Source organism: Gigantopelta aegis, chromosome 4 (genome assembly GCF_016097555.1).
Source record: "Gigantopelta aegis isolate Gae_Host chromosome 4, Gae_host_genome, whole genome shotgun sequence".
NCBI classification, from domain to species: domain Eukaryota; kingdom Metazoa; phylum Mollusca; class Gastropoda; order Neomphalida; family Peltospiridae; genus Gigantopelta; species Gigantopelta aegis.
Genome location: NC_054702.1, coordinates 38,899,896 through 38,915,447, shown reverse-complemented (window position 1 = coordinate 38,915,447; position 15,552 = coordinate 38,899,896). Strand labels below are relative to the sequence as shown.

Below are 15,552 nucleotides of genomic sequence, written 5' to 3'. Positions count from 1 at the left end.
ATCGAAGTTTTAAAGGCATATTGTCACAGACCACTGACCTATTTAATGGTCTAACAAAGTATTAACTGAACAAAAATAATTTGATTTGTCCCTAAATGTACTTTATTCAACCATCTTCATAACCACCATACTCCATTTATTAATGATATTTTGTAAAAATAATTGAATTATGGCAATGGTCCATAATTCAAAAACTAAAATTGCCGAGCGGGTTGATATGGATTTCACTCCATTATGGTTCAGTTAAGGTGATGGGATAGCTAGATATGATTTCCAACAATTAATGTAATTTTTATTTATTATCCATTTTTAGAGAAATAAGATCCTTAAATCCGTGACAGTATGCCTTTAATATTATTATTTTTAATAAAGATTTCAAGATATACGAAAAACAATAAAGATGTTTGTAAAGTGATCCCCTAATGTCGGATACATTTTTTTTGTTATTTCCATCTTCATCGAATGAATCGATCGCTGTGATAAAGTATTATCACCAGCTGATAAAAAAAGTAGTATCATTTTTGTAATGTCATATTCTCGAGGGCCATTAACCCTAATGCAAATAAATTAGTAAATCTGAACCAGTACCAAGACGTTGCAATATTCTGGTTGTAGTGTAATATCATTGCATCAGCAGAACAGTCTTGTACGACCAACATGGACGTAGGCTCGGAGGGGTCGGGGGTCGGGTGGAGAGAGTCAGGCGGTTCGGACGAACATCCCCCACCTCTGCTGAGATTAACTTTTTTTTTTTACCTTGCCATATTAAAATGATATTAGGCTATTCATAAAGGTGTCCAGAGAAAGTGTAGACAAAACAGTCCGTTACATTCATATTCGACCTCCACACCCCACCCCAAATGTAGACCACGCTACCTCCCTGATCAGACGGACTCGATATACTATGACAATAACTGATACACGAGCCTGTTAAAGATATGCATATTTCATTTCATTTCAACTTATTTTCGTGCTTATATCCAGTTAAGGTTCAAGCACGCCATCCTGGGCACAAACCTCAGCTATCTGGGCTGTCTGTCCAGGACAGAGGGTTAATTGTTAGTTGTCAGTGAGAGAGAAGAGGATGCAGTGGTCTTACACCTACCCATTGAGTTGTTAAAACTCGCTCTGGGTGGGAGCCGGTACCGGGCTGCGAACCCTGTACCTGCCAGCCTCATGTTCGATGGCCGGTTATGCATATTATAGGTTGCATTATACCAATTAATTTCCGGCTGGGTCGAAGTTCGAGGTGTACCGAACTTTTGATAGAGAAGTTAACACCACAAGTCCTGTGATTGGTTATAAATGTGAGTGTGTTGGTTGTAAAAAAAATTAGTTTCATCTGGGCTAAAAATGTATTCAATTTTATTTGATGTAGTACCACCGTGTCAAGTAGCCTTGTGCTTGGAACATGTATGGGGTACCTGTAAAAAAAAGTACTAAAATTTTGTGCGAAACTAGGGGTGTTGCAGAAACATCTGGTTATACCGAAAATGAGCCATGAAAGGTACCATTTTCTGCAGTTAATACTTTGAGGTAGGGGTTGTAGTACTGATATTTATGGGTCACAGTTTGGTTGATATATTGCATATATAGTGTTTTTAACACACAAACGTTAACATGGTCGCCTATGGGATTTGAATTGGTATAGTCCAACCTATAGCACATATTCAGTGCATAATAAAAAAGATTATGATTTTTGTGATTTAATTAAATTAAACTACACTATTTGATTAATTAGCCGTCACTCGGCCATGCAAGTTCACAATGACCTTGACCTTGACAATAATTACTGTACATAGCTCTGAATGGAGTTTGAACAAAAATTAGCACTGAGGAAAAGTTGGTTTTGGCCTATAGTTCATACTATACAGATTTGAATGTTCTTATTTACATGGTGTTTGACTTGACATATACAACTGCTCTTAAATATGTTAATATATCTAGGCAGTCTGAACTTAGATTTTAATAGCAATTTATTTTATATTAAAAAATAACATGTGCCAATATTGGGATAATGTCTTTAACTTCTATAAACATAGTTAATGTTTCATGTGTGTACTTCTGATAGCTTAACTTTTTAAAGACCTTGATTTTTATTGTCCTTTTGGCATATTTATAGGGTGCTAAGTCATATTTTAGACAAATTTGTAGTTTTAGGGGAAACATTTTTACTTTGAAGAATTTTTTTACCAAAGCCATAATTAAAGTTTTTGTCACTATTGTGCCTTCTGTTCTCATTTATACATAACAATAAGCTTGTTAAACATATCTTTAGGTCTCCAGATCAAATCTTTTTTTAAAATAATCACTTAGTTTGCTCCCATGAAGTGTATTTTAAGTGTATACTAGATTTGGAACCAATTTTTCCAGATTTGATTATCTACCTTGGTGTAATTTGATGATTTATTTTATTGTTAATGCTGTATTATCCAATGTTAATAGCTAAATGATATGCTGGATTACAGATTGTAGGAATACATCCAATATACATATTGTATTGATCTGGATTAGAAAAAAAATGCAATAAAATAGATGATGTTCGGGTAATTATGTCACTTAAAAAACAGGTTTTTTTAGTAATGAATCAAAAATAAATATGCGAAAGCTGCATGATAATTCCAGATATTACAAATTTTTAAAACCTCCAACTACAGTAGGGTATACATAAAATATAGTCAGGAATATTGGTGGCTGCCAATGGTTTTGATGGTCCAATTTGAAAATCTGCATAGCTGATGGATTTGAAATTCCCGCACATGGTAACTTGAAGATGCCCACACTCAGCATACAGGATTTTCTTCCAACAGTGATGTGCAGGACATTAAGTCATTACTTCATACAGATGCAGTCATGTTGGTTTTTCCTTCCTCAGACATTGTATTTTTTTAATACTGATATTTCTTTGATGTGCCTATTGAGGTCTTCATAATCTAGGGGTCAGTCAAGTACATGTGTTTCAATGGAATAAGTTTAAGGAGTTGAGGTACTCTGAATAGCCATGCTGTCTCTACATATATAGCTGAGCACACACACACATCTGACAATAAATATCTTCAGGAGTATTATTTTAAAAAAAAATTATTTTTTCAAAATATGACATATTGCATTTGTACAAAACTGTACAAAATACATGTGTTTTGTGAGGTGTACATTAAATTAGGTTGCACTGTAGAAACAACAGTTTCAGTGAGGTTGTCAGTTTATGTCAGAAGACACCAGATCCTGGTTGTCATAAAAACACATGATTCACCACCTTTGAAACATGTATGTTATCAGTATAGGTTGCACTATACCAATTAATTTCCGGCTGGGTCGAAGTTCGAGGTGTACCGAACTTTTGATAGAGAAGTTAACACCACAAGTCCTGTGATTGGTTATAAATGTGAGTGTGTTGGTTGTAAAAAAAATTAGTTTCATCTGGGCTAAAAATGTATTCAATTTTATTTGATGTAGTACCACCGTGTCAAGTAGCCTTGTGCTTGGAACATGTATGGGGTACCTGTAAAAAAAAGTACTAAAATTTTGTGCGAAACTAGGGGTGTTGCAGAAACATCTGGTTATACCGAAAATGAGCCATGAAAGGTACCATTTTCTGCAGTTAATACTTTGAGGTAGGGGTTGTAGTACTGATATTTATGGGTCACAGTTTGGTTGATATATTGCATATAGTGTTTTTAAACACAAACGTTAACATGGTCGCCTATGGGATTTGAATTGGTATAGTCCAACCTAAAGCACTTCGCTACCGGAAACGCGGTCATTCTAACACGAACTGTCTGTTATCTGTCGATTTCCTCCTTCTTGTTTTCAATTGTGCTGTATGCCTGCAGACCACACAATACACAGGTGGAACCTTTGAGTTTAACAATCTTCAGATTAAAAAACATAAAAAAAAACCCTGCAGTTCAAACATTTGTTTGCTTTTTTATACTCCTGTGTGCTTTACAGACTTTCCTTTCTTGTTTGATCTCCGCCACGTTCTGTGCTGATTCCAATTTTCAGAGTTAAGGTCAGAGGTCAACGGTCGTGTTAGTGGCCTCAGATGGCTATCATACAATGGTGTTTTGTGATGCTGCAGGAGTCGTGCAGGATTATCGATTGTTTTGGTCTGTCTGCAGGTCAAGTGGAGGAATCTGCGGCTGTTTTAGAATTCACGAATCAAGACGGCGGTTGGCAAACTGATAGTCCCTTTCCGGACTTCGCGTGCGCGGCTCCCGAGACATTGCTCGCTTCTTGTTGTGCCATTGAAATTAGCAGTGTTTACAGATTCCGCCGACAAGGGTGTGTCACCATAATGGCCTGAGAGGAGGTGTGGTGTTTTTGTGTGATCGGTGGAATTCGGTGGAATTCATTTTACGGAAGCGTATAGAAATGAAATATTGTATTTTCAAGACAAACAACAACAACAACAACAACAATAATAATAATAATAAATAAATAAATAAAATAATAATAACACCTTTCTCGCCCAACCCCCCTTCAACTAAAAATCACAAAACAAACAAAAACACCCCACAAAACCAACAACAAAAAACCCCCAAACAAACAAACAAACAAAAATACAAAAATACATAAAACACACAAAAGGACAAACAAATAAAACCATTTGCAACAAATAAACAACATTAAGCAAATAAACAAAAACAAACACAAATAACGAGACAATTAACTTTAACCACCTATTAAAATGTGGGGCTTGTTAACTGAGAAGAAATTGAATTTTATATACTGTTTAATAGTGAACTGCTAAATTCTGTTTAGCTGACTAATCGTAAGGTGAGCGTTGATTCGTGTATACCAATACCAGTAATCTACGTCCACTTATATTACTATTATTCTTTGTACATTGTTAATGTTACGAGGGCGGGACGTAGCCCAGTGGTACAGCGCTCGCTCGATGCGCGGTCGGTCTGGGATCGATCCCCGTCGGTGGGCTCATTAGGTTACTTCTCGTTCCACCACGACTGGTATATCAAAGGCCGTGGTATGTATTACCCTGTCTGCATATAAAAGATCCCTTGCTGCTAATTGAAAAGAAGTGGCGACAGCGGGTTTCCTCTCTCATTATCTGTGTGGTCCTTAACCATATGATTGACGCCATATAACCGTAAATAAAATGTGTTGAGTGCGTCGTTAAATAAAACATTTCTTTCTTTTATTAATCTTACATTCCGGTCTATTCTAATCCAATCATGCAGATAGAACTACACTGGAAATACAGATCTAGCTGCCAAGTCTAAATGTAATTTACCTTCTGTCTAGACAGCATTCTAAAACCGACTTATGGTATCACCAAAATACATGCTATTAACGCGACGTGCGTGCAGAGAATTCTAAAATTTTGGCAATGTTTTATTAGACGTTGATAATTTCGCTCGTTTATCCGACTGTTCCTTTCACTGTTTTTTGATACAATATGATCATATCAAAGAACTGCACACAGTCATTTCAGCATATGCCCATGGATAGGTCGTAACAGTGGATACATTAGAGATTTGGTTACGTCTAGATTACAATTAATCTAAATTAATCTTTCCAAGAATATCTTAAACATTTTGTAATTTTCACTGGAATAATATTATCAAATACATAGAATTCCATCCTCTAAATACTCGTTTGTTACAAATGCTTGGATTGGTCCAAATGATATCATGATACTTGAAAACACCGACGTTCATGACCGGCCTCTGGTGGTGTCGTGGTTAGGCCATCTGATATAAGGCTGGTAGGTACAGGGTTCGCAGCCCGGTACCGGCTCCCACCCAGAGCGAGTTTTAACGACTCAGTGGGTAGGCGTAAGACCACTACACCCTCTTCTTTCTCACTAACCACTAACAACTAACCCATTTCCCAGGACAGACAGCCCAGATAGCTGAGGTGTATGCCCAGGACAGCGTGCTTGAACCTTAATTGGATATAAGCACGAAAATAAGTTAAAATGAAATGAAAATAAATGTATGAATCTCAATTTTGCACTACTTTCGGCAATGCTAAGAAAACAAAATTTAAGAGATCGTTTCAGCAATTTTCTTTATTTCAGATTAATAAAAGGAAGCGGGTGGGGGTGGAGCAAGGGGGCGTGTGCCCCCCCCCCCCCCACACACTTTTTGGCACCTTCCTACGCCACTGCAGACTGTTTTTATACGTTAGTCGTTAATGTTGAATTAGTAAGTGTCTTTTACTGTTTAAAATTGTTGGTGTTAATGGATAATAAGATGTGGGAATTCACTCATTCGGCAACTGACGGGAAAAGACGAACCACAGAATGGGGAATCCCCTTATGTTATTCCGTATATTCGGTTCCTGAAGAAAGAGTTCGATTGTTATTTTCTAGTATTTTATATTAATGAAATTATTATTCACTTGGAATTATAAAAATTGAACGTGATAATTATTTGACGTTCATGCAAGTACGAAGCATGCACAGAACCGCTTTACACATTTATACATGTATGAACGGCTTCGAACTAACGGGACCGGCCTCGGTGGCGTCGTGGTTAGCCATCGGTCTACAGGCTGGTAGGTACTGGGTTCGGATCCCAGTCAAGGCATGGGTTTTTTAATCCAGATACCGACTCCAAACCCTGAGTGAGTGCTCCTCAAGGCTCAATGGGTAGGTGTAAACCACTTGCACCGACCAGTGATCCATAACTGGTTCAACAAAGGCCATGGTTTGTGCTATCCTACCTGTGGGAAGTGCAAATAAAAGATCCCTTGCTGCCTGTCGTAAAAGAGTAGCCTATGTGGCGACAGCGGGTTTCCTCTCAAAATCTGTGTGGTCCTTAACCATATGTCTGACGCCATATAACCATAAATAAAATGTGTTGAGTGCGTCGTTAAATAAAATATTTCTTTCTTTCTTTCTTTCGAGCTAACGGGCTACGTTGTTCATGCGTGTGCACAAAGAGGTTCTGTGCTTCATACTTGCATGAACGTAAAACATTATTACGTTAAATTTATAAATTAGTATTACTCTATTAAGCCCATAATTATACTGACCAACCGACCAACCAACCAACCAGTCGGTCAGCCAGTCAGCCAAACAACCAATCGGCCAGTTGGTCAGCCAGCCAGCCAGCCAGCCAGTCAGCCAGCCAGCCAGCCAATTAAGCCTTCAGTTGTTTTGTGATTTTGAGCCACAGTTTTAAAACCCCCAACTAAGACTAGTATAAAATTCGTCACAAAGCGAGTGTTGTTGAAGTTTAATACATATGCAGTTCCCTTGCACTGACCAGCTGGACATAGATTTTTGTGTTGGTACTGCTTTAGAGTGTTTATTTAAAGATTGATTACGGATTCGAACATTCATGGCGAAAGAAAGCCCGTTTGTCCTATAGTAAGCTATGGGTATCGTTTTAACGCGCTTGTTAAAAGCGCAGACCCTAGTTTTACCCCGTGAAAATGGACACTAAGTTTACTTAATCTACAAACCTGTAACACATTTGGATGAAGTTACAACATAGGTCTCACTAGACAGATGTCATATGCCATTGAAACCCATGTTAAATTGCCCAACTTCAAACGAAGATTGCCAATAGAACGGGTTCTCGTTGGCACTAAAAATATACACCATTGCGAACATACATTATATAAACATTTATTTTCATTCCAAAATTGAGAACATTTCCGTCTCAGTTTTTTGCTATATGACCGCATCTGGCTGTAGTACCGGTCCGAACAGGTGGCTCATTAACCGATTCACTCCGGCTGTCTCTTTCGCTGTACACCCATGTTCAAAAAGGTCGATGCACAATATTACAAAATAGCATGGGTAAAATACAGCCAGAGGCTTCCCATTAAACATACATATTGCTTTAATTCTACACCATTTCCTAGAAGTGAATATGTGAACCATAACATGTGTCACAATTAGGAACTATATTGGACCGTGATGAATGAACTCTCACCCGGAAGTGATCTGTGTAGTGAGACCATAGTGAAAGAAGACTTTATGACGTTAAAACGGGGATATATCCTTTAAAAATAGACCAGAACTCAAATCAATAACCGCTACTTCTCAGACGCACGTGCATTTTAAAAAACAATTGTGGTATAAAAAAACCCACCAGGATGACCAGAAACACTTTGGTTGTATGGAAATGGATAGTCTAAACAATAAAATATAAGTAATGTTTGATTTCAGTGATCATAAACGGCTCTAATAGTGAAACATATGCTATAGTGTTTAAAAACTAGGGTATGGCCCTTTAAATCTTGGCTCAGACATTTTCATCTAGTAGAGTTTTGTGTTAACTGGGGTGTGATTAACGCGGTCGCTTTCTCAACACGATGTGATTTCACTGCGAACAAGCAAAGCACGAATAATGAATCAGAATTAACCTGCACCAGTTAAGGCTCAGATAAACAGCGGCTTGTATTTTGGACCATGCACACACCATACACGATTATTCCATTGGGGCTGGCCGCGTGCGTTTCCAAACGAAGGCGTTTTCAGACGTACGCGTCCAGTCTAGACGCTCTCATTGAAACTGATGTATTTCGATTTTGTGTTTAGGCGCACCGCACGCACGCGCCGTATCCAGTCTATAGCTGCGAGCCTTTAGTGTCATTTCTGCGTACTCGCTTTATGGGGTCAGAGGTCAGTGAAATTTCAATCTCATTAAAATCAGCTCTACTGCTATTTTAATCAGATTGAAGTTCAGGCCATTTGTAGCAATCAGAATGTAACTTTGTAACTTATAAAAGTAATATAGCAAGTTATGATCAACATTATATATTTTTAAAACTGCAATTGCAATTGCAATAAGATAGGGATGCAGTCTTGTCCAATATGGTACAGACGTTTTGTGGGTGTTTTGGCACAAGCATGCGTATATGACATATTATTAATATTGTTAAAATAAGTCAATATACAGCTGGAAAGATGATGTATCACAAAACATAAGTTGCTTAATTGTGGCGAGTATAATTATCTTTCCAGAACATTCATTCATTAGTGAATTCGTTTGTTTGTTTGCTCTCTCTCTCTCTGTGTCTCTCTCTCTGTCTGTCTGTCTGTCTCTCTCTCTCTCTCTCTCTCTCTCTCTCTCTCTCTCTCTCTCTCTCTCTCTCTCTCTCTCTCTGTGTGTCGGTGTGTCGTCTCTCTCCTCCTCCTCTTTTTTCCTCTCCGTTCTCTCTCTCTCTTCTCTCTCTCTCTCCTCTCAACCTCTCTCTCTCTCTCTCTCTCCGGCATCTCTCTCATATCTGCTCCTCTCTCTCTCTCTCTCTCTCTTCTCTCTCTCTCTCCCGGGCTCTAAATGCATCTCTTTTTGTCTTATCATTTTCTGCTGGTACATGAACTACCCCCGAAAAGCAGCACCAAGATATCTTAACTGAATGTTTTCCGTAATTTTGTTTAAAGCCAAACAATTTTTAAGGGGCATTCCTGGAGTTGCTGCAAATGTTAAGAATGTTACGTCGACTAACAGAGACTTTATAACGACTGTAATTACATATCAAAGTACATTTTTGAGCTGCAGTAAAACGTATTAGTGGCTGTAATTTAAACGTGTTGTTTGATCGATCTAAATAATTTGGTATTATGGTAAAGTTCATTTTATTTCCCGTTAAAACGTCTACGAAATTATTTGAAGACAAAAATCCACTTTGGGCGTTCGTTGCAGCATTGTAAAATGTGACTAGAAGATGCATTAAAAATGACTAGAAAGCACATTGAATAAACAGGAGGACTAGGGGATTCTGAACAAGAAAATATATTTAATATGTAGGGTTTAATCGTAGAAAGATCGGATGTTTAGTCATCAAACATCTAACAATGCAGAGCAAAACTCAAAAATGTGTCCCTTTAAAACAAAATAATAATTTTGTACTTTTATTCTATAGCATTCGGTTAAAAAATGCGCTGTAAAAACTCAAGTACTGCATACACAGATGCAACCTTTGTCCGGTGGTGAAATTTTAAACTTGTCATGTCCAGCCCTAAATACAGAGATACAGCATTGTTTGTTTTCCACACGCCCTCCACTAACCCCTCGCATGCTGGTGCACACCCATTTCCGTTTGGTCGTCCGCCTGAAGGCTTCATTCACTATTTTAAAGCTGCAATCTCTAGTATACTCGAGTAGTCGTGAACCGACCTATTAACGGGAAATAGGTTCAATGCACGCGCATTGTAAAATAACGATCAACTAGATTAAAAATGTGTTACCTAGATCAATTTACTATCGAAAGAAACCAACAACTGTTTATAACCGTGCCAGTTTCTGTTGTAAAGCGATTAAATCATGACGTAGTCTAATATTGACAATCATCCGATCCTCCCGTAACCCGGACTATTATTGTTCAAGAGTAACGGATGTCACGTGACTTCACCATAACTTATCAACTGAATCTGAGAAGCAGACGAGACATTGACAATGATAGCGTTGTAAAAATGTTGCTTGTTTAATATTACATATCATATAATACAATGCAAAATGACGATCGTGTATACGTATAAAAACATTTTAATGACTACATGTCTCGTCCTCATTTGTGCAGTTTATGAATGATAAACACGATACAAAGAGTCCTATGACAAATGATTTATCTGAAAGATTGTTGTCGATTCTCTCTTATTTTGTGTGTGTGTGTGTGTGTGTGTGTGTGTGTGTGTGTGTGGTTTTTTTTTGTTGTTGTAAAGATCGTTCTTAAAAGTCGGGCATTGTCAACGCTCCGTTAGATACGTTCATGAAAAGCAATACAAGGAGTCACAGGACTGAAAATATCGTTTTCAAATTACATTTTTTTACGTCTTCTATTGAAAGATCGTTATTGTTAGTCGGACGGTGTCAATGCACCTTTAGACACGCATATGAATGAACACATTTAAAGGAAACCGTGAAGTCAAAGGACGTGTGTGATTGATCTAAAAAGTATCATTCTCGGTCCTCTGTGCCTGCTAACGTCAGATACCGAAATTACCCGCCCACGTGGCAGTAGGGGGGCGCCCAACTTGTGACGGAACCGCGGCGTTTTGACCCTCCTTCGTGCGGCCCACAATAGCGACCCGCTCCCGACACTTCGCTGTTATTGTTCAGTGTGTTCACGGAATATTTCCAAGTCTTTTCTTATCGTCAGGCGTTCCGTATTTCGCGGATAAACGAAAAAGGGAAATGCGATAACATGGACCGTCATATCCATCCGTCCGGGTAAGGTTTCAAATTTGCAATTTAGTGATAGGATTATGTTTTAATCTCATATGACTCCTGTTTTTGTTTATTTTAGTGGTATCTGTAAATATGCTCTGAGTTGGCCGTTTTTGTGTGATGTGTATGTAACTTGAGAATTTAGTGTCAGTTGGATGAGACAGATTCTTCAGAGAGAAAGATATAAAACGAAAGGTGGTTACAATCTCAGCATATTTTTTATTTGGCTATTTGGTGTTTACCTTATGGTTATGCCGACACTTGGTAGACAGGTGAAGGTGGGGGAGAGAGAGAGAGGGAGAGGCAGACGGAGACGGAGACGGAGAGAGAGAGAGAGAGAGAGAGAGAGAGAGAGAGAGAGAGAGAGAGAGAGAGAGAGAGAGAGAGAGAGAGAGAGAGAGAGAGAGAGAGAGAGAGAGAGAGAGAGAGAGAGAGAGAGAGAGAGAGAGACAGACAGAACAGGACAGACGAGGACAGACAGACAAGACAGAGACAGAGACAGACAGAGACAGACAGACAGACAGACAGACAGACAGACAGACAGACAGACAGACAGACAGACAGACAGACAGACAGACAGACAGAGACAGACAGAGAGAGAGAGACAGAGAGAAACAGAGATAATATGGAAACAGAGGGGTAGAGTGAGCAGGGAGAGCGAGGAGGGGAGAGAGACTGACAGAAAAAAGGGAGAGAAAGAGAGGAGGGATAGCGATGAAGGGAAAATAAAGGATGTAGAGAGAAGGAAAAAGAGAGTGAGAGAGTAAGAGAGAGAGGTAGTAAGAGAGATTACACAAATTACTTCTATATACTGAAAGAGGACAAGGAAATATTTTAACGTACGTTCACAGCAAGCTGTGGACGCCGGTTCTGATTTTTTATATTCACTTTCGTGGACTGGACATAGTACTTACCACGGTCATTGATGTACCAGTCATGGAGCACTGTTGAGAATGGAGAATAACATCGAGTCCATCGAAGTTGAAATGAATGAATGGTGCCATTAAAATGCAGACTGAAACCTTTTTTCTTCTTCAGGTTGTCATTGTATAAGTTCGTGCGTGCGTGCGTGTGTGTGTTTGTATGTACAGTATAGGCAACAGTTAGCAGTTTTCTTTGCAGCACTTTCTATTTTATTTACAAGTATACACTTTTCACACTTGAAACGAAGACAAATAACCTAAAATTTAACCAGTATAATGCTTCTTTAATTTCCTTTTCTGCTATTATTTTTTTATTTCAATTTATTTTCTTGCTGATATCTAATTAATTTTAAAGCACGCAATGAGATACGAACCCAGTACCAACCTGCCTTAGACCCAGTGGTTTAACCCCTTCTGGTGTTACCATGACGCTTTTTTTAATGCTGTCTGTTTTTTAAATCACTTTAAGTGGTGATGTGAAGGTTACCGCGTTCATTGACTGCTCGGTGTATATTAAAACTGCCTGCCTGAGTACTGCTCGTAATTCATTTCCAGGTAAGACAGATGGTCTGACTTAAAAGCATCAACACAACATTGTTCATTTTCTGCAACACTACGCAGCCCGTCCCTCGTGTAAACACAACAGCGCTACTTTCCTTAAAAAGATCATGTAATTTCCTATATGTACCATCCATGTAAATTGATTTACAGTAGGTTGAAAGCTGTTTGGATTTCTGCCATATTCCGCTTTATTGCATATTGCGCCAATTTATTGCACATTTATTATACAAATAAATGGACATACCTGTTAAGCAAGCCAAATACAAATGCCACCGTGCTATTTTGCTATGGTCTAATGTAATACACACCTGTTTTTAAAACTGCTATCTCGAGAATATTTGTTATTTATGTGATCATTTTTCTATTTGTGGCACGCTGTTCCTCGATATCATTTAAATGCTGTCGTCATATAAACTGCATTAACTTTTTGTAAAAAACCACAAACTTTTACTTTGCAGTAATCTTGTTCGTTGTAGCAAGAATGTTGGCCGTATACGTCAAAAGAAGAAGGAAAACGCGTTTATTAACATAACAGATGTATTTTTTTATATTTTGCATTCATAGAAAACAGAGGTCGGGACGTAGTCCAGTGGTAAAAGCGCTCGCCTGAGGCGCGGTCGGTTGGCCCATTGGGCTATTTCTCGTTCCAGCCAGTGCTCCACAACTGGTATAACAAAGGCTGTGATATATGCTATCCTGTCTGTGGGATGGTGCATGTCAAAGATCCCTTACTACTAATGGAACAATGTATATGAATACCAAAAAGGGGAGGGCTGGAGGTGACTCGATTTAGGGTTGACCTCAAGCTTTCAAACATTTCTCTTCGACTTCAAAACACCAATTCAGATTTAGTAGCAAACACCCATTTGAATCATCTCTTTTGTTTACAAATTTAGTAACAAGCTGTTGTTTATTTTAAAGATTTCATACGCCACACAATATGTAAAGAAAACAAGATGTAGCACTTAACTCTTTATCAACGTCACTCTTAAGACTCTCGTTTCCTTGAACGATAAACGAAAGGTCAGGGAATCGTTTGTGCTAGTTCAGCGAGGCAGGCATTAAGTTTATTTTCATAGCCTGTACGTACAACAGATGGTGCTCCGATAAATCGAGAGTGTACAGTTATGTTGCTGCGTGATGTTGGACAACTTCCTTTTACCGTGTTGTCTCTCTCTCTGAAGTAGCATTCAGGATTTCCCGAACGAATAATAGTGACGTCATTTAAGACGCTGACGTGGCCTCAGTGGCGTCGTGGTTAAGCCATCGGACATAAGTCTGGTAGGTATAGGGTTCGCATCCCGGTACAGGCTCCCACCCAGGGCGAGTTTTAACGACTCAATCGATATAGGTGTAAGGCCACTGCAGGCTATTACATGTCAAATATTACGTAAATTTGACATACAGTCTTAGAGAGGAAACCTGCTACATGTTTCCATTAGTAGCAAGGGATATTTTATATGCACAATCTCTCTGACAGGATGTTACATACCACGGCCTTTTGATATACGAGACCGGCCTCGGTGGGTAGGTGTAAGACCACTAACACCCTCTTCTCTCTCACTAACAACTAACTCACTGTCCTGGACAGATAGCCCAGCTGGCTGAGGTGTGTACCCATGACAGCGTGCTTGAACCTTAATTGGATATAAACATGAAAATCAGTTGGAATGAATGAAACGCTGACGCGCACTATCTAGGAATGTGTATGGGAAGTTTGCTCTGTTGCCGAGAACATGTCTATGTTACGACTAAAGGCATTTACCAACTCATTAAAGCGACAGACCCAAGTTTTTAAACACTACGGCGTATTTATTACAATTAGAGCCGTGTTTGTTTGTTTTTTTGACAGTTGAAATCAGATATTACTTAGATTTTATTGTTTAGATTATCATTTTCCGTACATCCGAAGTGTTTCTAGTCATCCTAGTGTTTCTGATACCACAAAATGTATTTTTCATATTTTTAAAACCACGCTTACGATACCTCCGAAAAGTAACGATTATGGAAACAGCTCTAATTTTTTTAAAGGTTGTTTTACTCTGTTATAACTTCGGGCGCGTGACGTAGCCCAGTGGTAAAGTGGTAAAGTGTTCGCTTAATGAGCAGTCGGTTTAGGATCGATCCCCATCGGTGGACCCATTGGGCTATTTCTCGTTCCAGCCAGTGCACCACGACTGGTATATCAAAGGCCGTGGTATGTGCTATCCTGTCTGTGGGATGGTGCATGTAAAAGATCCTTTGCTATTATAGAAAAATATATCGGGTTTCCTCTCTAAGACTATATGTCTAAATTACCAAATGTTTGACATCCAATAGCCGATGATTGATAAATCATTGTGCTCTAGTGATGCCGTTACACAAAACAAAACTTCTGTTGTAACTTCATCCAAATGTGTTACAGGGTTTGCAGATAACCAAACTTAGTGTCCATTTTCACGGGCTGAAACTAGGGTCTGCACCTTTAAACAAACTGTTATAGAAATGATCACATGGAATGCGAGATGAGTGAAGCCGCATATGTTTGTGTTACCGGGCAGGCACAGAATGCACTTAAACTATTTGCAGCCACCAACAATGTGTGAACGTAACTTCCTGGATACAGGTGAATGGGGAAGAGAAGGAAACATCTGCTTCTTCTTCCTCCTTCCCATCACCCCATTTACAATACAAGACAAAATCTAAACAGGGCCTGTTAAAATGAAATTATAGCAGAACAAAAGCATGCGTACTATGAAGAGTCTAATCAAGTACTAATACAAATTATTGAGTCCCCTCCCACTGACAGTCTGAGATTTGTTTTTCTCACATTAATCCAAATGTTAATATTAATAGAAAACAGACCGCTCAACTAGTTGACTTATATGTGTCCAGGCCAGCGTGCTTGAACATCAGTAGGCTATACGCACCAATACATG

General features: G+C 38.8%; 1 protein-coding gene across 5 annotated transcripts in view; it reads left to right on the top strand.

Moving 5' to 3' along the window:
* Positions 1-15,552, top strand: part of LOC121370524 — a 43,415-nt gene that overhangs the window by 24,110 nt on the left and 3,753 nt on the right. Inside the window, exon 1 of one of the 5 annotated variants that reach the window (XM_041495810.1) lies at positions 10,833-11,153. The exons of the other annotated variants lie outside the window; for them this stretch is intronic. The gene's annotated coding sequence lies outside the window, so the exon portion shown is untranslated. Of the gene's footprint in view, positions 1-10,832; positions 11,154-15,552 lie in introns of those variants that run through there. 5 annotated transcript variants of the gene reach the window in all.